The following is a 22146-nucleotide window of genomic DNA, read 5'->3' as shown; positions in this document are numbered from 1 at the left end:
AAACCGTTCATAGGATGAAGGTTACACCCCTTAATGATCCAAGAGATCGTCAACTCCATAAGGTCTTGAACCAAATAAGGGTTCGGGGATGAAGGTACAAATCCAACCTAAAAGAGATTGAACCTGCCCTAATAATAGGCCTCTACTTTATTCTGATCGTATTCATGTGCGCTTTTTAATTAACATGCAATCATTAGAATTAACCCTAAACCTATTTATCTATGTTGGTTGAATTTAATGCACAAACAAACTATTATTGGTGATCACTTGAATTATAATCATATTAACCCTAACAAGATTATTAATTATCTTATTAAGTGTGATTACAAGTACTAATTCCCTTTAAACATGCATAAAAGATGTGATCAAGCAATAAATAAATAAGCATCATAATAATAAATAATATCATGATAATAAAATTATAATCATAATCATCATAATCATAATAATAATAATCATGTTCATGTTAATATTAAAGCATAATAATAGCAAGATCCTGGGCATGATACTAACAAGATTAATAACAAACCCTAGCATGTCACTAAGCATTTAAAAATCAAATCTTTAACCTTAACATGATACTAATAACCATAAATATTAGGAAGAACATAGGAAGCATCGTAACAATCATATTTAATATTAAAATTACCCTAGACATGATACTAGGAATATCATAATAACAATTTAAACATGATTTCTACATCATAAAATCAATTAAAACCATTAAAGCACTTACTTTGATGCCTCGTACCTCTTTCTAATAACAAAATACACACGTTAGTAACTTCAAGGAAAATAATAATCAAAACAATTAAATTAAATAATTGAAATAGAGATTTGTGACCAAACCCTCAGAAATTAAACCTTTCACGTCTAGGGCGAAGGCAACTTCGAATATGGCTAGGTATTTCTAGATCTAATGAATGCGGAATTTTGTATGTAAAAGCAAGTTTAGAAAAGAGACAGAGAGAAAGATGAAATAATCAAGAAAACTTGATGAGAATTGGTGAATGATTAAGAGAGACTTAGAGAATTAATGATTGCAAATGAAAACTGATTGTAGGTGAATGAAAACGGAGTTTTAATACGTTATTTATAGAGAAAATTAGCCAAAAAGATAAAATAAACAAAACAGAGTCTGACGCACAAAAAACAGAGCTGGCGCAAACCCTGGCTAACAAGCGCCAGACACCAACACTAGCGCCAGGCGCCAGGCCTGGTTCCAGGCGCTAATGCCTGGAGTCAGGCGCCAAGCCTGTTTTTAACGCGTTTTTGAAAATCAGATAAGTTTGCCGTACTGGAGGATAAAATCATATAATTTCCTCGAAAATACTATTTGATTTTAATTAAAACTCTGAAAAGTCAACAAAAGTCAATTTATCAATGCTAATTGAATTAGGAATGAAAAGAACCTTCTAGAAGAATCTAGAAGACTAAAACCATTCTAATTGCATTAGGAATGATAAATCATATTAGGCCCTCCCCTAGATCATTGGACCGCACATAAGGCTCAAACCGGGCCCAGTTTGGTAAATTGGCCATAACTTCCTCAGTATTCATCGGAATTGGGCTTATAATAGATCGTTGGAAAGATCTTGTCAAGCCCCATCCAACTACACTACTATTGGACCCCTATCATGGACAAACCAAATTGGATTGGCTGTTTTCTTAAAATAAGTTTTCAAAAACAGAGGGTAAAGAGAAAAGAAATTAAAACTATCCGCAACACTAGACTTTCCACAGTTTCGCTTCATTCGATTATGATTCAACGTGGAAGGTACTCATCACTGGGTTTGGTTTTGGGAAGACACAAATGGGTGTCTACAAAAGTCCTAGGCTTTTAAGTGGCCAAGGACATTTAAGGAGAGTACTTCTTACGATGGGATCACCCTCCTTATAGTTGTGACTCCACTAAGGACTTAGAGGTTACATGATTATTTCGTTGTTATGGTCCAAGGTATCCAACACTAGGTTACCTATGGGTTGTAACGAGAATTAATTTTTATAATCTCTAGTTAGAGAGCGAGAATTGAATGCATAATATCTTCCTTTTGCACAAAAGTAAAAAACAAACAAGCAACATTGCATCATGCATAAGCATAGCACACTTAAACCATTAGGGATTGGCTCATTGACTAGGGGTCGCCAACACTAGGCGTCTATCCCGAAATCAATAAAAATCATCCCACCCATATCACCAACCAAATGTTGGAAGGGCGATGTCATGGGTGAACACGTTCAACGATTGATTTATGCGTCGTTTCTTAAGGTATTGTACCTTTGGACACCCAAGCCTTTTTAACTTTAGAACGACATTGCGTGAATCTTGACTTATGACATGCCTATGTGATTATGTGTCTATGTGCAATGTGTTAGGATAATCTTCTTTTTCTTTTTTTAGTTTGATCTAGTTTCCCAATTACAAAGTTGTCTATTCGTGATTTAGCGTCATATTCAAAGGATAACATAAAAAAAAGGGCCAAGTAAAAAAAATCGAATAAAAAAAATGCTCAAATTTTAAAAAAAAATTACGAGAAGGTGGCGCGGGCAACTCAAGAAGTTGCGCGACCCCTCCCAGCGCAAGTGATTTTGTTGCATGCGACAACCGTGCACAACTGAGTCACTTGCGCGCGCCCACTGGACGAGTCAGTTTTGATTTCTAAAAAAACAAATTGACTCGTCCGAACAATATCTTCATCGAAGAATTGTTAAGGGTGATGTTATCCATTTGAATATATTTTTTGTCTTTTTCTTTTTTTTTTTCCTTTTAAAAACAAGCGTATTGATTTACTTATCCTTTTTTACTCCTTTAGGGCCAGTTTTCAAGCTTGGGAAAGAGGACCCCCGGGCACTCGCATTCTACATTTACCACCCAAAAATCAACCCCTTTCAAACCACTTTCCTTCGACAACTAATCTTAGTCCAACAACAATGACAACCGTCAAAGAACTTCAACAAGAGATTCTTTGTTTGAGAGAGGAGAAGGCTGAAGGGGTCGAGGAGAGAAGAATTAAGAAGATGGAAAATGCTGAAAAGAAAAAGGCTGAAACTTTAGCCTCACAAGAAAAGATGGAGCAATTATCCATCAAAGAAAAGTCGTTAGAGAAGCTAGTTCTTCATTCTACAATGGGCAGAAAAGTTTGCTCCTCCCCCAGGACTTGCTTTACCAGAAAAGTTCGTAACTACGGACTTACCAATATTAAAGGTGACCAATAATCCACAAAATCATTTAATGTGTTTTACTGGCACTATGGCACTAAAGGGAGTTGATCTTAAGCTTTATGCTTTGAATTTCCCTTTATCACTAGACCCAACCGCGAGAGAGTGGTACTATGGGCTAGATCCAAAATTTAAAGCGACATGGGAAGATGTAGTTTCAGCTTTCATCACCCAATATGAGAGTAAAGTGGAGTTCAAATCAACTTTACGTGAACTCGAGATGCTTAAGCAAGGCGACGACGAAGGTTTCCTTGCTTTCTATGGTAGATGGTGAGAAAAGGCCGCCCATGTACCTTGCCCAAAGGCCTCCTGAACTCGAGTTAGTACAAAAATTCATTGACAACTGTCATGAAAAGTACAACAAACATCTACATTACCTTGGTCTAGACACTTTTCAAAAGGTCTATTATGTGGCTACTAGGATTGAAGATGATCTTGATAAAGAAAAAGCAATCAAACCTCATTATCATCATCAACCTAAGAATAACTACAAGAAGGGGAATGATAATGCATCATCCTTTATTGACGTATTTGCAACTTCCACGCAATACAATAACACAAATCGATATGATGATCCTAGAAAAAGATGGACAAAAGAGAGAAAATTTACTCCATTTCCTTTAAGCTATAAGGAATTGTTAGAAAAATTAAATGAAAAAGGATTACTTGCGCCAACAGGGCCAACACCACCCACTCCACCAGAAAGGAGGTTTCCTCAATGGAACGGTAGTGCTTATTGTGCTTATCATAGAGGCGTTGGACACGATACTGAATGTTGCTATGTTTTAAAACACAAGATACAAGATTTAGTAGACGATGGGAAAATTCCCACGCCTAAACCTAACAATAATGCATCCCCCTTAGGGGTGTTTCACATCGATGAAGACCATATGGGAAGTGATACGTTCAATCCTTTGGACTATATCACACCCATAGGAGAACCTCTATCCACAATACTCATAGGGGAAACTATTGAAGTATGTGGACTATGGGACGACGACTTTCAAGACTTATATGTCCCTAAGTATGCCACAGTCCCACGTCCATCTTGTTTGCAAAATGAAACAAATGAAGTGCTTGATTGGGATCATTTCTTGGGGAAATCGCAAGATTTATCGAATCTCTCCTTGGATGAACAATGGCATCAAGCACAACTCATGGAGCATCTTGAAATGGAGGCACATCCAAAGCCTCTAGAAGAAAGTTGGTTTATGAGTCTTATGACTAACCCAAATGAGATAGATCAACTAGTTCTGGGCGAGTCTACCAAGCACCACAACCAAATGGATCTTCGACCACACAAAATCAAACTCAAGGTCAAACACAAAATACAATACCACCTCCACTTGAGGTGGAAGATCCATTGGTCAAACAACTTCGCCAATCCAAGGCGAATGTTAGCATTTGGGAACTCCTAAGTACTTCTAAAGAACATAGGAATTCTCTCATGAACGCTCTAACGGCTTTGTCTGTAAGCACATACACAACCCCTCAGGACCTCGTTAGCTTGCTTACTAGCGATAAATCCGACAAGTCAATCGTTTTCACTAATGATGATTTGCCTTTAAAAGACACTACCCACAACAATGCGTTATACTTAACTGTGGGATGCAAGGGATACAATATCCCTCTAACTTTGGTAGAAAATGGGTCAGATGTAAATGTATGCCCATTACGAACGACAAAATACTTAGGCCTAAATCTAGAAAAATATTTCCAATCAACAAAACAAAGCATAAGGGCCTATGACAATTCGAGAAGATCGGTGTGTGGAACTGTTAAGCTACCAATTACCACATGCCCAATTCAAAAGATGGTTGAATTCCATGTTATGGACATAAAACCTACATTCAACCTTTTACTTGGACGTCCTTGGATACATGAGCTTGGTGCAATACCATCCTCACTTCATCAAATGATTAGGTTGAACTATAAAGGGCTTCCTATGACTATACATGCTTCTCCACTCAAAATAGCAATAAATGATCAATCACTCTTAGAAATAAACCATGATAATGATGAAGAGGACTTGAGGGGATTTGTCGTGGAGCCAATCTTCACAATTGAAATGGAAGAAGACTTGGAAGAACCATTCAAGCTTGATCCATATTCCAGTCGGTTAGTAAACAACATCTTACTCAAGAGTAGTTACTTTCCTGGGATGCCTTTGGGAATAGAAATCTCTCTTCCTTCCTATCCCAAAGAAAAGCTTCTCCTTTGGACTGGGATATAAACCAACCAAAGAAGAATTGGAGTCTCACGATGCAAAAAACAAAGCACGTAGAGACAATAATAAGAAACGGATAATCACTTTACTCCCATCCTATCAACAAACCCTTAATGGACAATTCATTAGGGAGGGAGAAGATTACCCATGCTACGACTTTCCGGAACCCTTAGTTTTGGAAGGAATCAAGAAGCCTGAATTTGAAATATTTCATGATTGCTACTTCTTGGATGATGATCTTAGTATCGTTAAATCAAAACACCCAACTCTAGGGTGTTATGATGGGCAAGCATTTAACTTGCTAATTAGACTAGAGCAATATCATGTCGCAACAATGACCAATAAAAACGCCATTTAAGATGAAGCTTTTGCCCCAACCTTGTTGATCACCCTTTCAAACGAAACTTTTCAGCATGGATAGAGGAAATCTTTCAAATAGATCAATCACAAAGGCGATAAACTGGAAATCGTCATAGGCGAAGGGAAGATGTTTGAAGAATCGGATGATGAATTTATTATAGACTCTAGGGAAGCTGAAAATTTAGGTCTTGTGGCTATTACTGAGTCTTTATTTTCTAGTTCTATGGACGAAGATCCCAAAAAGGATTCTTCTCTTGATGTACTCTCTTTTGATTTTAATAATATGAGCTCTATTTCCGAGTATATGCCTTCTTTTGAATCTTTCGAATGCAATAAAAATAAATCTAATGAAGATGATAACATTAATAAATTGGTGAATTAATGAATGAATGAGAACAAAAGAACCCTATTGTTGAAGAAACTGAAATAGTTATTATAGGAACTAACGAAAATAAGAGAGAAGTCACAATTGGCTTAACTCTAAATCCGGAAGAGCGATCGACCCTCTTACCGACGCTCAAAGAATTCGAAGACATGTTTGCTTGGTCATACAAGGACATGCCTAGAATAGATAGGGAAATCACGGAACATACCATTCCATTGAACCCTACTTCTAAACTAGTAAAACAAAAACTTCGATGAATGAAACCTGATGTCGCATTAAAAATAAAGAAGAAGTACAAAAACATTTGGACGCCGGCTTTATTCGCGTATATAATTACCTAGAATGGGTAGCGAACATCGTTCTAGTCCTTAAAAAGGATGGACGAGTTCACATGTGTGTCGTCTTTAGGGATCTTAATAAAGCTAGCCCTAAAGACGATTTTCCTCTACCACATATTGATATATTGGTAGATAACACGGCTGAACATGCGATGTTATCCTTTATGGACGGATACCCAGGTTACAACAAAATTTTAATGGGAAAAGAAGATGAAAAAAAGACATGCTTTATTACCCCTTGGGGTACGTATTGCAACACAGTCATGCCATTTGGTTTAAAAAATGCAGGAGCTACGTACCAAAGAACGACTACGACTCTCTTGCATGATATGATGCATAAAGAAATAGAAGTGTATGTGGATGATATGATAGTGAAGTTTAAAGATAGAATGGGACATATAAAAGCTTTACGCAAATTTTTCACTCGCATAAAATAATATAAAATGCGATTGAATTCACAAAAATGCGCCTTCGGAGTAACTTCTGGTAAGTTACTCGGATACGTAGTAAGCACACGTGGCATCGAGATCGATCCCTCTAAAATAAAGGCAATTATTGACATGCCTCCCCCTCAAATAGAAAAAGAAATTAGGGGATTCCTTGGCAAATTACAATACATTAGTCGACTTATCAACAAATTGACTATGACTTGTGAGCCAATATTTAAAAAATTGAAAAAAGAGGAGAAACATGAATGGGACGATGAATGCCAAAAGGCCTTTGAGAAAATCAAAGATTATTTCAAAAGTCCACCAATTTTAGCACCACCAGTACCCAAACTACCTCTTAGGCTATACATTACAGTTACTGACACAGCCACAGACGCCATGTTAGCACAAGAGGTAGAAAAAGTCAAACGTCCAATATATTATATAAGTAAGAAATTCATCAAATACGAAACAAAATATAGCACCTTGGAAAAGACAAGCCTAGCATTAGTGTGGGCAACCAAAAAGTTACGACATTATATGTTACCACACACTACTCATGTGATTTCTCAACAAAATCCGATAAAGTACTTGTTTGAACAACCACCCATACAAGGCAGCAAATCTAAGTGGTTGGTGATGTTGGCTGAATTTGAGCTAAAATATATTCCTGAAAAATCAATGAAAGGAAAAGTAATTTCTGACTTTCTGGCGCAACATCCAATTCAAACAAGTCGTGCAGAAACTACTCATCTTCCGGATAAAGAGATTCTCATGACACAAGATGACAAATGGGTAATGTACTTCGACGGTGCGTCTAATAAAAAAGGATGTGGCGTAGGAGTGTTACTCATAAGTCCAGAGGGAGCACATACTCTAATCTCTGTTAAGTTAGACTTTGAGGTTACTAATAATGCCGCAGAATGTGAAGCGTGCATTATTGGACTAGAAGCAGCGACTAGCATAGGTGTGCAAAAATCAGAGGTATATGGAGACTCCAGTTTGATTATAAATCATATATTAAAAAAATGGAAAATAAAGAACTCCACAATGGTATTATACCAAGCACACCTAGAGAAACTCATCGAGCATTTTGAACATATTGATTTTAAATATCTCCCAAGGGATGACAATCAATTTGCCGATGCGCTAGCAAAATTAGCCTCAATGATCAATATTCCAGATCACTTAAATATGATGCCATTATGCGTTGATAGAAGAGAAGAACCAGCGTATTGCAACGCAATAGAGTAATTAAATGACATTGAAGGAGATAATCCTTTGTATGATCATATCCTCCAATATATTGCTCATGGCACATATCCCGAAAATACTTCATCGAAAGACCAACGAGCCTTACGAACACTTGCGGTCCAATATGGTCTAATAAATGGTTAATTATGCAAAAAAGGACCTAATGGTCAAAGCTTACTATGTATAGGCCAACCGAAAGCCACACGCCTTATGGAAAATACTCACAAAGGTGTTTGTGGACCTCACATGAATGGTAAAATGCTTTCAAAAATAATTTCACGACAAGGGTACTATTGGTCCACTATGGAACATGATTGCATACAATATGTTAAAAAATGTCCACAGTGCCAAATGTTCTCCAATTTACAACACCTTCCACCATCCGTACTATACAATCACACTTCTCCTTGGCCTTTTTCGACTTGGGAATCGACATAATTGGAAAACTCTCTCCAACTGGATCAGGAGGGCACGAGTACGTATTAGTTGCCATTGATTACTTTACTAAGTGGATTGAGGCTGCTTCTTACGTGAATATCACTTCTAAACATGTTGCAAAGTTTCTCGAACGAAACATATTTTGTAGATATAGAGTTCCACATAAACTAATTAGTGATCAGGGATTGTAATTCAAAGCTGAAGTCGAGACCCTCTTAACTCATTATAAAGTAAAACAACATCACTCATCCCCATATAGACCTCAAATAAATGGAGCTGTAGAGTCGACAAATAAAAATATAACAGTCATCATTAAGAAAATTGCAAGAAAATTACAAAGACTGACCGAATAAACTACACTTCGCATTATGGGGTTATAGAACGTCTATACGGAGATCAATAGGAGTAACTTCATACTCCTTAGTTTTCGGAATGGACGCAGTTCAACCAGTTGAACTGGAAATACCATCCCTACGCATCATACTTGAAAGTAAGCTACCGGAAGCTGAATGGGTAAGAGCGAGGTATGAAGAGCTTTTATTCCTCGATGAACGACGATTAAGAGCTTTGCATCATGTACAAGTCTACCAAAGGCGCATTGCGCGTCATTTCGATAAAAGAGTAAAATCTAGAAATATAAAGAAGGTGACTTTGTACTAAAGGAGGTTAGGGGTCCACCAACCGATCTAAGAGGGAAATTCAAACCTAATTGGATAGGTCCCTATCGCGTAATTGAAATCCTATCAGGAGGAGCCGTCAGATTAATGGATATTGGAGGAGATGAAATTCGCCAATTAATAAACATTGATTGCCTTAAGAAATATTACATATGAAATCCGGATAAAACTCGTTAACTCATAAAACCATTTTTTTAATTAAGCATTTAATTGAAAGATTCTAAATGTTATGCATTTTACCGAATAACAGGGTAAGATACATAACACTTAGGGGGGTAATTTAGAAATAAAAAACCGTTCTAAGTGTTCAAATTTTTTCAAACATCACGAAAAAATCTTCACACTTGAAGGGGTAATAATACGATTTTTTACAGAAAATTTTTTCGAGACATTCGTAGCACAGGTGTTGCACGCAACTGGAATAGTTGTGCGCGGATGTCACGTGCAACTGATTTTGTTGCGCGTGACATGCTTGCGCAACTCCATACGTTGCGGGCGCGCTACCTGATGATAAACTGTGAACCCGAATTTTTGCGTTTGAATGAAGTTGCGATTTCTACTTACGGTAAAATAAGAGTGTTTCTTAAATAAAACATATACTTGGAAAATAAAATTAAAATTTGATTTAATTATTTTAAACAAGGTTTGATTAATTTTTTTATTTAATGTCTATCTAAGAGATTAAACAAAAAATAAAAAATACATAATAATATAAAAAAAATAGAACAACGCAAAGACCTGATTTCGTAATACGAATATGTAGGCAATCTTTATGATTCGGTCATATCAAAATATAAAAATATAAAGCTCATTTTATTTCATTCAAAAATCAAAAGGGAGACATTATTGAACTAGATAGTAAGTGGAAAAAAAAAAAGCATAATAGTGATTACACTTTATTCGAAAAAAAAACTAATGGTAAAATTGTGTAACACTCTAAGGTTTTACAATGTCCTCGATTGTCACAAATGATGGAGGAGTAGTTTCCATCGCAACATTTACAGAAACCTTGGAGCTTTCTGACAGGGTAAAGTCGTATCCCCTAATCAAAAGTAATTACCTAAGTCCTTTAAATAAAGTAGATAGGGAAGTAGGGTCGAACTCCACAGGGAAACAAGTCTTTCTATTCCTAATTAACTAATAAAATCTAGATTATTAGGTAACCAATATATATGTTGAATATGAAACTAAACTACGAAGGTTAAGAATAAGGAGAAAATAATATATAAAAGGATCTAGGGCATAGGTTCACCAATAAATAATATTCCAGGGTAGAATATAATAATCATTCATCAATGCATATATTAATCAGATTATAAAGGGCTTTCGATACGTATTATAATCACACAATTAATTTATCGATATTAAATCTCATCTTTTGAATCTCGACCTAACCATTTATAAATTAACCTGCCTATTGAAACTAGACCTAAACATCAATTCTCATCTGTCGAATCTCGAATCAATATTGTCAGACTCATGCATAAAAGATCAGGCCTAATCTAGTCACAGAGCATTAAATCAATCAATAGGAAATTAATCTAGCATTGATAATTAACAACAATAAATTACCCCTTCATATTATTTATGGATCCCCATAAACCCTAGAAATAGAACTACTCACACATAATAAAAACTAAACAAAACAAAGCAATAAAGCAAGACATGACTAAAGGAATAAAATAAACAACTGAGATTAAGAGAAAAGAAATCGTTACCAAAATAAATCTGGAATTAAGAGTAGATTAAGAACAAAGGTTTAAGAGAAAGAAATCTAAGAAAACAATTAAGAGAGTAAAGAAAGAGTAAGAGAGGGAGAGAGAGAGAGAGAGAGAGAGAGAGAGAGAGAGAGAGAGAGAGAGATTCTAAAATCGTATTACGGAGGAGTATTTATACTCCGTACAAATCCTAAACTAAAACAAACTTAAACGACAAAATTAACTCCTAATATTTACACGCGCCCGATCGGGCAAGGCACCGCCCGATCAGGCGCGCCTTTTTGCACTTCAGGTAAACTCTCGCGCCCGGCGGGGCGCGTCACCGGGCGCCGACCTTAGCTTCTCCCTCCCGGCCAGGCGCCAGCCTTTTTGGCCGGGCGGCTCTCTTGGGCCACTAATTGGACTACGATTGGGCTCCAATTCTTCGGGCCAATCCGGGTTTCCTCCTCGGGTCTTGATTACTCGGTCCAAATGCCCCGGTATCACCTATATCGAGCCCTTAATCACCAGTTCGATGGCTCTAACCGGTCCTGGGCTATATAGTCTGGTCGTGCTTCTCCAATGTTCGTGATTGCTCCAAAATATCTCGGGAAAATACTCCAAAAGTGTAAATCCCTGCAAAAGTCAACCAAAACTACGAAAACACTAGAAAACACCAATTAGTAATAAAAGTGGCTCTAAAGAGCCAAAAACACTACTAATTATGACCAAGGGACGGGGGTAAAATACTATATAAAATACACATCAAACTCCTCCAAGCCAAACCTTTGCTTGTCCCTAAGCAAAGATTTCATCAATGAATCAATAAATATGCTTCACCCTAAAAAAGTAAAAATCAAGCACAAACGATTCAGGGTAAATCAAATAAACATGCTTCAAAATCAACCAATCCAATCCATTCAATTACCAATCTTCCCTAACAATTGTCAAACAGATTAAACCACAAGAGCATATAGAATTCAATACTAGTGCTCACGCACTCAACTCTCATTTTTGTGGCGAGTAAAAGATGTACTCGATCGCTCTTTATCCAACCCCTTTATGCGGACAATGCCCTCCCAACTCACACTCTCGTGTGTATAAAACAATGAACGCTCAGTCCTACTAGTCGACCCGAAATATGCCAAATCATAACTTGCATTGATAAACAACACTTTCACATTCATACAGTTCTATGCACAAGGTCGGAAGGTCTTTAAAGCTTGTAATGTAAGGCTAGGGTAAAGGATAGGAATCATTTGTGAACAAGTGAGAGAAAAGCTATGCTTAAGGGAGCAAATCCTATCAAAACCCATGATCAAAATAAATAATGATCAACATCTCCTACATAACCAACTCTAACATCAACCAAATATACTCCAATCATAATAAGCAATCCCAACTCTTACATATCACTCATGAGATATAATAATGAAGAAGTGGAGTGAATAAACAAACTTTATTTCCAAACTTGAATTTTTCATTGAAGCTCTATTATTTTTCCTTTGATCAACCTCCAACTAGAACATTTGAACATTGAACACTTTTCTTTTCTTTGGAAGTTCACTTATTTTTCACATTTTTTTCGAACTTCTCTTTTTTTTTTCATAACATCATGCTTTATTTTTTTCAAGAAAATATAACTCTCTAACTCTTCAAAAACAAACATGATCAACAACAAAACAACTTCTCAAAATCCCACCCAAGCTGTGCAAATAATAAGCACACTACAAACTCCCTTACCTCACTCACTAATAGTTCCCCCAAGCCAAGCTTGGGACTAGTAACCAATGGGGCAAAATAGGCTTGTAATATGGCTAATAAAACAACAAAGAGTCAAGGCAACAACATGGGTAGCAAGAAGGGAACAAATGTATCTACAATATCTGGAGGCTACCTAAAAGAACAAATGCCTTCGTCCTCCACAATGTGTATAATAATGAATCATATAAATATTACTAATAGTTGCAAACCAATACTCAAATTCATTGACATACCAGGAACTATGGAACTATCACACATTCCTAACCAGATCAACTAGTCAAGCCCTATATTCACAAGTATTTGGACAGAATTGACGCATGTTAAGGTTTCAAGGCAATCAAACATCAAATCATGATAAACTAATCCACAATGCTTATCATCAAATACCAAGAATTAAAACAATTTTCTCAAGTAAGGGGCACAGGGAAGCATAATTTACAATTCATTGGAACGTAATATATAAGAAAGTAATAAAACTAACCTAGAAAGCAAGAAATCTAACCTAAGAAAACACACCAAAAATAAAAGAAAAGAGGAAAAGAAATATACCAAATCAAAAATCTCCCCCAAGCCAGAATTAGACAATGTCCTCATTGGCTCAGGAACTAGCCCAGCATAGCTAGTCCTGATCATCCTCATCCATCGAGCCGAAACCCGCACCTCCACTACCACCTGCACCAGAAGAGCTACCACCAAAATAATCAGCATGAAAACTCCCCCCCGCCGGTCCCCCGAAAGGAATGTCCTGGTCGTACCCATAGAAGGAAGAATAGTCAGTGTAAATACCATGGGCAGTAGGATCCCTATCGTATCCCTGGGGTGGAGGCTGAAACCAGTCAGGGTGAATAGCGTCGTCGGGAATATTGCCCCGACGAGCATAATCATCATACATAGGGTAGAGAGCTCTACCCTGGTTCCTCTCTAGGTACCCTAACCTATGGTCCATGGAGCCAACCATCCTCCTAAGGTCAGTATGGGAATGCTCGATACGTCTCAAAGCCTGACCTATACTTTGAAGATCCCACACTGGGTCAGAGTCAACATGAGGGATGGAGTGAGACATGCGAGGTGGAGAGAATGCCACCTCGGGCTGAGGCTGAGGCTAGGGTGGTGGAACTGGTGGTGGTGGTGCCTCCCCCCTAGTGTTGGCAACTAAAACATCATAAGTGTAAGATGGTTGCCGTGGGGGAAAGGCGGTCAAGTCAGGACTGGATAGGGGAAAGTTGGGCAAAGGTTGCTCGCTCCCAGTCCTAATACACCAAAAAGGGTGTCTGCTCGCTATCCGGTCGAACCCACCCCAACTCCTCAAAATACCTAGCAGTCATATAGGTATCTGGTCCACAGTTGGTCAGCTGGTGGGGTCCATCCACTACACAACCAGCCTTTTTCACTACTATCCGAGTGATAAGGCCTCCTAAACGGATGGGGGTGCGAGAAGTGGTGCTGGCCGTGGCATGCCTACTCAAATGGTGAATAATAAACCTACCTATGTTTAATTTCCCGAACCCAAACACATAGTGTCCTATGACAGCTAGTTCGTTAGATTGGGCATTATGGGGCTCGTTCCTACCTAAAAAACACAAACCCGCAAATCTTTGCCAGATTTTTGGGACAGGGTGGTGAATAGGTTTGGTACTAGCATGTTGGGGGTCGGGAGTAGGTAAACCAGTCAAAGCATGATATATGTCACCCATTTTATAGTCCGCATGCCATTGGTGAGGTAGTTCAGAATTTAATTCAAATAATTTACAAAATTCTATAAAAGTTAAACTAATATTTCTATTGTTCAACCTAAAAATTAAATTTGGCCCATTTCTACTACTAACAACATGTAAAGAAGACAAGAATTCAGAAGTAAGTTTTCGGAATGTAGGATAGTGCATATCAACAAATTTTCTCATGCCAATTTCATTTAAAAATCGTTTTACAAAATCATACAAACCAAATGATTCCAAGGTAGGGCGGTGTAACCACCGAGAAGGAATTACCTCACGACCGATTAAGTGTTCCAGCCGCTCCTTTTGCTCTCGGCTAGCAATACGGATCGTCGGCCAGTACAGAAGTTACAAATCCGGGTCGTATTCCTCCCTCGTACTAGAGCTCCTACCGAAAATGGACCGAGCCCTCTTTGAAGCCATGGTAGAAAATGGGCATGAAAATTTTTTAGAATAAAATCTGAAAATTTTTATATGGAATTGTAGAGGATGAAGAGGGGATTACAAATATGTAAAAAGTTTTGAATTTGGGTGAGAAATAAAGAAGGAATCTTAGAGAGAAGGTAGAGAGAATTTGAGTTTTAGAGAGAGAAAGTAATGGAGAAAGAAGAAAGAATGAGAAAAAGGGACGAAGAAAGAAGAAGAAGTGGAAGTCGGAGCGTCGCGCCCGGTTGGGCGATCTAATTTGTAATTTCTGCTGTGCTCTCGCGCCCGGTCAAGCGGCATTCGCCCGATCGGGCGATCTAAATGCCCGATTTTCTCCAACTCTCGCGCCCGGTCGGGCGCCCTTCGCCTGATCGGGTGGAAAATTTAGTCCGTATACGACGAATTTCGCGCCCGGTCGGGCGAAAATACATAATTTTTAAGACTAGCTCTCGCACCCGATCGGGCGTGCTTCACCCGGTCGAGCCCGAGGCTAAATTTTTGAATTTTTATTTTCTTCTTTTCTCCAAAATTTGGCTAACTCTTTTCCTTCAAACCTGTACAAACACTCATAAAACTCATTAAATTCCCTCATCTCTCCCCTCATAAGAAAAAGGGAAGAAGAACTAGTCTAAAAAGCATTAAAAATACGGGTTGCCTCCCGCAAAGCGCTGGTTTACCTAGGTCCCGCACGACCTTCTTACCAAGTAAATAACTAGGACCCTTGGCCTAACGCTTGATCGGGTGGTTTCTCACCCGGTGTAGCGGTGTTTAGGCTATGACGTGGCTTCCTGACATACCCTGTGGGACGCCAAATCACCTTATCTAGTGGATTCTTCTTGACTTGGACTGGGAGATCTTCAATGCTACGCACTAAAGATCCTTCTTTGATCGAGGATTTCTTCAAATTGTCATTGCATTCAACACTTGCAACTCGATCTGGCGGAACACTTACCGTAGGCTCAAATTGCAAAACTTGCTTGATCGGTTCCACCCTTTCATCCTCAAAACCAAGACCAACAGTGTAAAATGCTCTTTCTATTGCATCGACTTCCTTCTGCAATTTGTCTATCTCATCTGAAAGGGATGCAACACAAGATACTGCCTCCAAGGGATCTTTTTCAAGAGCTTGGGGCTTGTTAGAATAATTCTCAACCACATTAACACTGAAACATTTCTCCTCAGTCATGGAGCTTTTAAGGGCATTATTAAGATTAAAAATAACTTTATCATCCCCTACCGATAGTGTTAACTTACCAATCCTCACATCTATGATTGCCCCTGCAGTGTTAAGGAATGGTCTACCCAAAATAATTGGGGTTTGCACATCCTCAGCCATATCAAGAACAACAAAATCAACAGGTATATAAAATTTACCTACTCTAACGGGGACATCCTCTAAAACGCCTAAGGGGTATTTAAAAGAACGATTGGCCATTTGTAGAGTAATATTGGTAGCTTTTAATTTACCCATATTCAACTTGGAACACACAAATAATGGCATGACGCTAACGCTAGCACCCAAATCACACAATGCATTATCAATCATTAGATTGTCTATATTACAAGGGATAGAAAAACTACCCGGATCTTTTAATTTAGATGGAGACTTATTTTGAAGTACGGCACTACAGTCTGCAGTGAAAGCTACTGTCTCTACCTCACTAATAGACCTTTTCCTTGTCAATATTTCTTTCATAAATTTTGCATATGAAGGAATCTGTGTGATTAATTCAGTGAAGGGAACTGTTACCTTCAAATCATTTACTACCTCCAGGAACTTACCAAACTGCTTGTCCAAGTTTGTCTTCAAGTGACGATTGGGGAATGGAAGTTTGATAATTGGCTTTGAAGCATTATTGCTCTTATCTGGAGTAGCCACCTTCTCTGGAGTCGTACCCTGCAATGTAGAATTAGATATGTTAATACTATCCTTTAGCCCTGCAGGGCCATTAACTACATTGTTTGGTTTAACGAAATCAAGATTAGCATTATTTAATAAAACAGGTTCATCAACTCTGGGCATAGGGGGCCCTTCATAGTTTGAACCACTCCTTAGAGTAATTGCAAATGCTTGATCCGTAGGCCTGGTCGACTGTGCCGGCAGAGCTCCCTGTTGGCAGGCTTGTAGAGTAGCGGAAAGTTGCGCAATTTGATTATCTACAATTTTATTATGTGCTAGAATTTGATCAATTGTCGCATCTCTACTCTCCATGTGCTTTTGCATATTAACCAACATTGCTCTAATTTCCACCAGAGAAGGGTCGGAAGATGAGGAGGTTTGTTGTGGTTGGTTCTTATGGCTAGCATTGGGATGATAATATTTCTGCTGCTGTTGTTGTGGCGCCTGTGGTTCTTGTGGTGGTGGATGCTGAACATTAGTACTCCGGTAGGAAAGGTACGGATGGTTCCGATACCCAGGATTGTAGGTGTTGGATTATGGGTTATTCTGCCTATAAGCTTGAAAGGCATTAACTTGCTCCACGGAACTCTTGCAATCTTGTTCCTAATGACCTAAAATACCACAATTTTCACAGAAGGCCTCATTAGAATTATTATTAATCGCAAAAACATTAGCTACATTAGCAGTGCTCAGATTGTCTAATTTTTGGCAAATAGAGGTCAGCTGAGCTTGCAAAAAGGATACAGAGTCAACACTATGCTTCCCCTCATTAGCAAATCCTCTAGATTCCCATATTGGGAATTGTGTATCACCATGTCTTCAATAACCTGACCTGCATCTTTAACATCAAGATTCATAAATCTCCCACTAGCTGTAGAATCTAAAATTATTCAAGAAGAATTTCCAAGGCCATTATAAAAGGCTTGGATTAACTGCCATTTTGCTAAATTATGGTGGGGGCAGTCTCTTTGTAGATCCTTGAACCTCTCCCAAGCCTCATATAAAGATTCATCGGCTTCTTGGGCAAAGTTCTGAATCGCACTCCGTAGTACGGCTGTTCTCTCTGCAGGATAATACTTGTTATAAAAATTCAAAACAAGAGTTTCCCAGTCAGTTATACCAAGTGTAGTTCTATTTAAGCCATTAAACCACAATTTAGCTTTTCCAGTTAAAGAGAAGGGAAAGAGAATCTCCCTGATTTGGTCTTGAGTGACCCCGGCTTGCCTAATGGTGTTGCAATATTGACAATAGTCGGCAATGTGAAGATTCGGGTCTTCACCTTTAGCTCCACTAAATTGCTTCCTCTCTATCATCGTTATAAATTGAGGTTTAATTTCGAATTGAACCCCATCAAGAGCCGGAGTAGGGGTTAGATGTGGAAAATCTGAAAGCTTTGGTTGTGTGTAGTCACTAAGCTTCTTTGGAACTGCCATCTCTGATTTTGCGTCTGATGATACCTCTGAATCGCTGGAACCAGTTGGAGGATCGCGGTGATTATTATTATTATCACCAGAATCCGCCAGGATTTGCTTGTAGAGATTTTTCTGTCTATGGAAGGAACGTTCAATCTTAGGATCGAATGGGATGTACCATGATCTGGAACACTTGGGCATAAACAAAAAAAACTAGAAGCAAATATGAGATTTGCCTCAGTTCTCTGAGACAAAAAGAAATAACCTAGACTACAAAAATAATCATAAATAAAAATAAAACCGTTTCCCCAGCAACGGCGCCAAATTTTGACAGGGTAAAGTCGTATCCCCTAATCAAAAGTAATTACCTAAGTCCTCTAACTAAAGTAGATAGGGAAGTAGGGTCGAACTCCACAGGAAAACAAGTCTTTCTATTCCTAATTAACTAATATAATCTAGATTATTAGGTAACGAATATATATGTTGAATATGAAACTAAACTACGAAGGTTAAGAATAAGGAGAAAATAATATATAAAAGGATCTAGGGCATAGGTTCACCAATAAATAATATTCCAGGGTAGAATATAATAATCATTCAACAATGCATATATTAATCAGATTATAAAGGGCTTTCGCTACGTATTATAATCACACAATTAATTTACTGGTATTAAATCTCATCTTTCGAATCTCGACCTAACCATTTAAAATTTAACCTGCCTATTGAAACTAGACCTAAACAACAATTATCATCTGTCGAATCTCGAATCAATATTTTCAAACTCATGCATAAAAGATCATGCCTAATCTATTCACAGAGCATTAAATCAATCAATAGGAAATTAATCTAGCATTGATAATTAACAACAATAAATTACCCCTTCATATTATTTATGGATCCCCATAAACCCTAGAGATAGAACTACTCACACATAATAAAAACTAAACAAATCAAAGCAATAAAACAAGACATGATTAAAGGAATAAATTAAACAACTAAGATTAAGAGAAGAGAAATCGTTACCAAAATAAATCTGGAATTAAGAGTAGATTAAGAACAAAGGTTTAAGAGAAAGAAATCTAAGAAAACAACTAAGAGAGTAAAGAGAGAGTAAAAGACAGAGAGAGAGAGATATAGAGAGAGAGAGAGAGAGAGAGAGAGAGAAAGAGAGAGATAGAAAGAGAGATCCTAAAATTGTATTACGGAGGAGTATTTATACTACGTACAAATCCTAAACTAAAACAAACTTAAACGACAAAATTAACTCCTAATATTTACACGCACCCAATCGGGCGCGCCTTTTTGCACTTCAGGTAAACTCTCGCGCCCGGCCGGGCACGTCACCGAGCGCCGACCTTAGCTTCTCCCACCAGGCCGGGCGCCAGCCTTTTTGGCCAGGCGACTCTCTTGGGCCACTAATTGGACTACGATTGGGCTCCAATTCTTCGAGCCAATCTGGGTTTCCTCCTCGGGTCTTGATTACTCGGTCCAAATTCCCCGGTATCACCTATACCGAGCCCTTAATCAACGGTTCGATTGCTCTAACCGGTCCTGGGCTATAAAGTCTGGTCGTGCTTCTCCAATGTTCGTGGTTGCTCTAAAATATCTCGGGAAAATACTCCAAAAGTGTAAATCCCTGCAAAAGTCAACCAAAACTACGAAAACACTAGAAAACACCAATTAGTAATAAAAGTGGCTCTAAAGAGCCAAAAACAATACTAATTATGACCAAGGGACGGGGGTAAAATACTATATAAAATAGACACATCACTTTCCCCTACACTCTTCTTCTTCACCTAAACATTTTTTTTAAATTTAGGGATTGGGACCTTTGCAACCTGTTTTCTTCTCCCTTTGATTACTGGAGCTTTCTTGCGAGTATTTGGTGAAGGTTCTTTGATTTTCACACCTTGTTGCACGGGTTTGGAGGGAGCTTTCCTTCTTGTTTCCTTTAAACGAGCCTTAGGGGATGAGAAGTCTAATTTTCTTCTCACTCCTTTGTTTAGCCACTAGGAGGAGTAGTAGTGGTTGAATGCATCAAAGGCTTAGGTGGATTGCGAGCGGTGGCGGCTTGAAGTTGAGAATGAGCCTTGTTTAATTCATCCTTATCTGCCGCATTCATCTAAGCCTTGTAAAAGGAAGATAATATGATACTCATGGGAGGATTTTGTACTACCCACTTAGGAATACTTGACCAATATTCCATCCAACGAGCAATCCTTTTAGGTTTAAAGGTCACATCTTTAGGGGGATCACAATCTTGCGGAGGGATAAATTGCCTCATAACGTATTGTCTCATCACCCTACAAGGAAAATATAAGTAGTACTAGATAGGCCTAAAATCCTAATGTAAGGGCAATTGAGACTATTCCCAATCATACTATTTATGTTTCACCAAGGAATCACAAACCGTATGTTAGGAACCCCATGAAAGAAAAACGACATCCATTCCTCTTCATTCTTATGCTTATAAAGGATTCGACGTCCAAGGAATGTCTTTACTCCATTAGCCTCAATGTTTTGAGGCTGATCAACGATTCGCAAACGCTCCATGAGCCAAATCTGAAAAAAAAAAAGAAAAAAAATTAGTTTGCGATTTTTTATACAAACAGGTGGCGCGCGCAACTAAACTAGTTGCGCGCACCCTCCGCTCGCAACTTAGAAGATTGCGCTGGTCGTTCCAGCGCAACTTCTTGACTTGCGCTGATAAACGCCGAAAAAAAAGAAAAAGAAAAAAAAACATACGTGTAATAGGAGTGGACTTCCCGTGAAACCAATTTCGTTAGGATCTCCTCTAAGGCGATTCAAGCACAGAACGATTTCCGCCAAAACCAAAGGAGCAGGTGAATGACATCCCTCTATTTGCTCTACTATAGACACCATCAAATAATCTCCGTATTCTTTGCATATCCTAAGTAAACAATTAACACAAGACAATAACATAATGCACGAATTTTAAAGCGTTGTTTAGTCATAGTGTCACGAGGGGCGACGAAGTGTTCAATAAATTGAATTAAGTTCACGCCTTCTTCAGTTCCTATGTTGGTCATATCATTGTCGCACAAACCAAAAAATCTTTGGAATATAGGTTTGGGATCTGACAAGGTAGGCGAATAAGTCACAGGGAGAGTATTTGTAGGGAAACCTAGCAAGGCCTCGAACTCATCAGGAAGGGGGACAATTTCATCCCATCTAAACAAGAAAAGATGGTGGTAAGAGTCCCAATGTTTGATTGTGGCATGAAGAAAATCAAAGTTAACCACTAGTTGCATATAATTCAATAAAAGGTCTAAGTGGTAAATTTTGAAAGCTAGTTTGTCCTCGGTTGAAAGGGAAGTGACCCATTGCTTCAAACGTTGTTCAAAGGTCTTCACCATTGTTCAAATAAAAAGAGAAAGAATAAGATTTTAGAGAGATAAATAGAAATATTTAAGTACATATACATAAAAGGCATACCGACTCAACCGTCTCAGGTACGAACGGTATCCCCTCATCATCCTCGGCTGCTGGAAGGGTCTCACAAATTATCGATTCGACAGCATCGGTATACGTGATCTCCGCTGTAGGAGGCACCCAACCACCTAGCTCGACCTGCTAAAAATACATGTGACAAAAAACGATAAAAGGGTCAAAGTTCCGAAAAATAAATGGAAACACGAAAACAAAAGTTAGAGTACTAACCGGATCAAAAGCCGGAAAAGGAGTCAGCCTGGATGCTATAAAAGCCGAATAAAAAGCATCCCGCAGCACCAGCTACTCCGCTAGATAACGAGGGATCGCCTGAGCTCGATCCTCGGTGAACAGCAGGACCGGACGCAACATCCAGAACGGGGGGATCCGCAAGAACCAAAGGCTCCTCGGTCGAAAGCTGCCAGAGAACACGCTCGCCTAAGAACCAAGCGT

The 22146-nt window shown here is 38.4% G+C and overlaps 1 non-coding gene across 1 annotated transcript; it reads left to right on the top strand.

The window, feature by feature from the left end:
- The first annotated feature begins 17773 nt into the window (after positions 1-17773).
- LOC145629661 (small nucleolar RNA R71) lies at positions 17774-17880 on the top strand. Its single transcript, XR_014111820.1, has one exon. It is a non-coding gene; the product is annotated as a small nucleolar RNA R71 (small nucleolar RNA).
- Positions 17881-22146: the final 4266 nt, after the last annotated feature.

The sequence above is a fragment of the Chenopodium album genome, chromosome 4 (genome assembly GCF_948465745.1).
Source record: "Chenopodium album chromosome 4, dcCheAlbu1.1, whole genome shotgun sequence".
In the NCBI taxonomy this organism is placed as follows: Eukaryota; Viridiplantae; Streptophyta; class Magnoliopsida; order Caryophyllales; family Amaranthaceae; genus Chenopodium; species Chenopodium album.
Note: the sequence above shows the minus strand (reverse complement) of the source record. Positions and strands in the feature narration are given on the sequence as shown.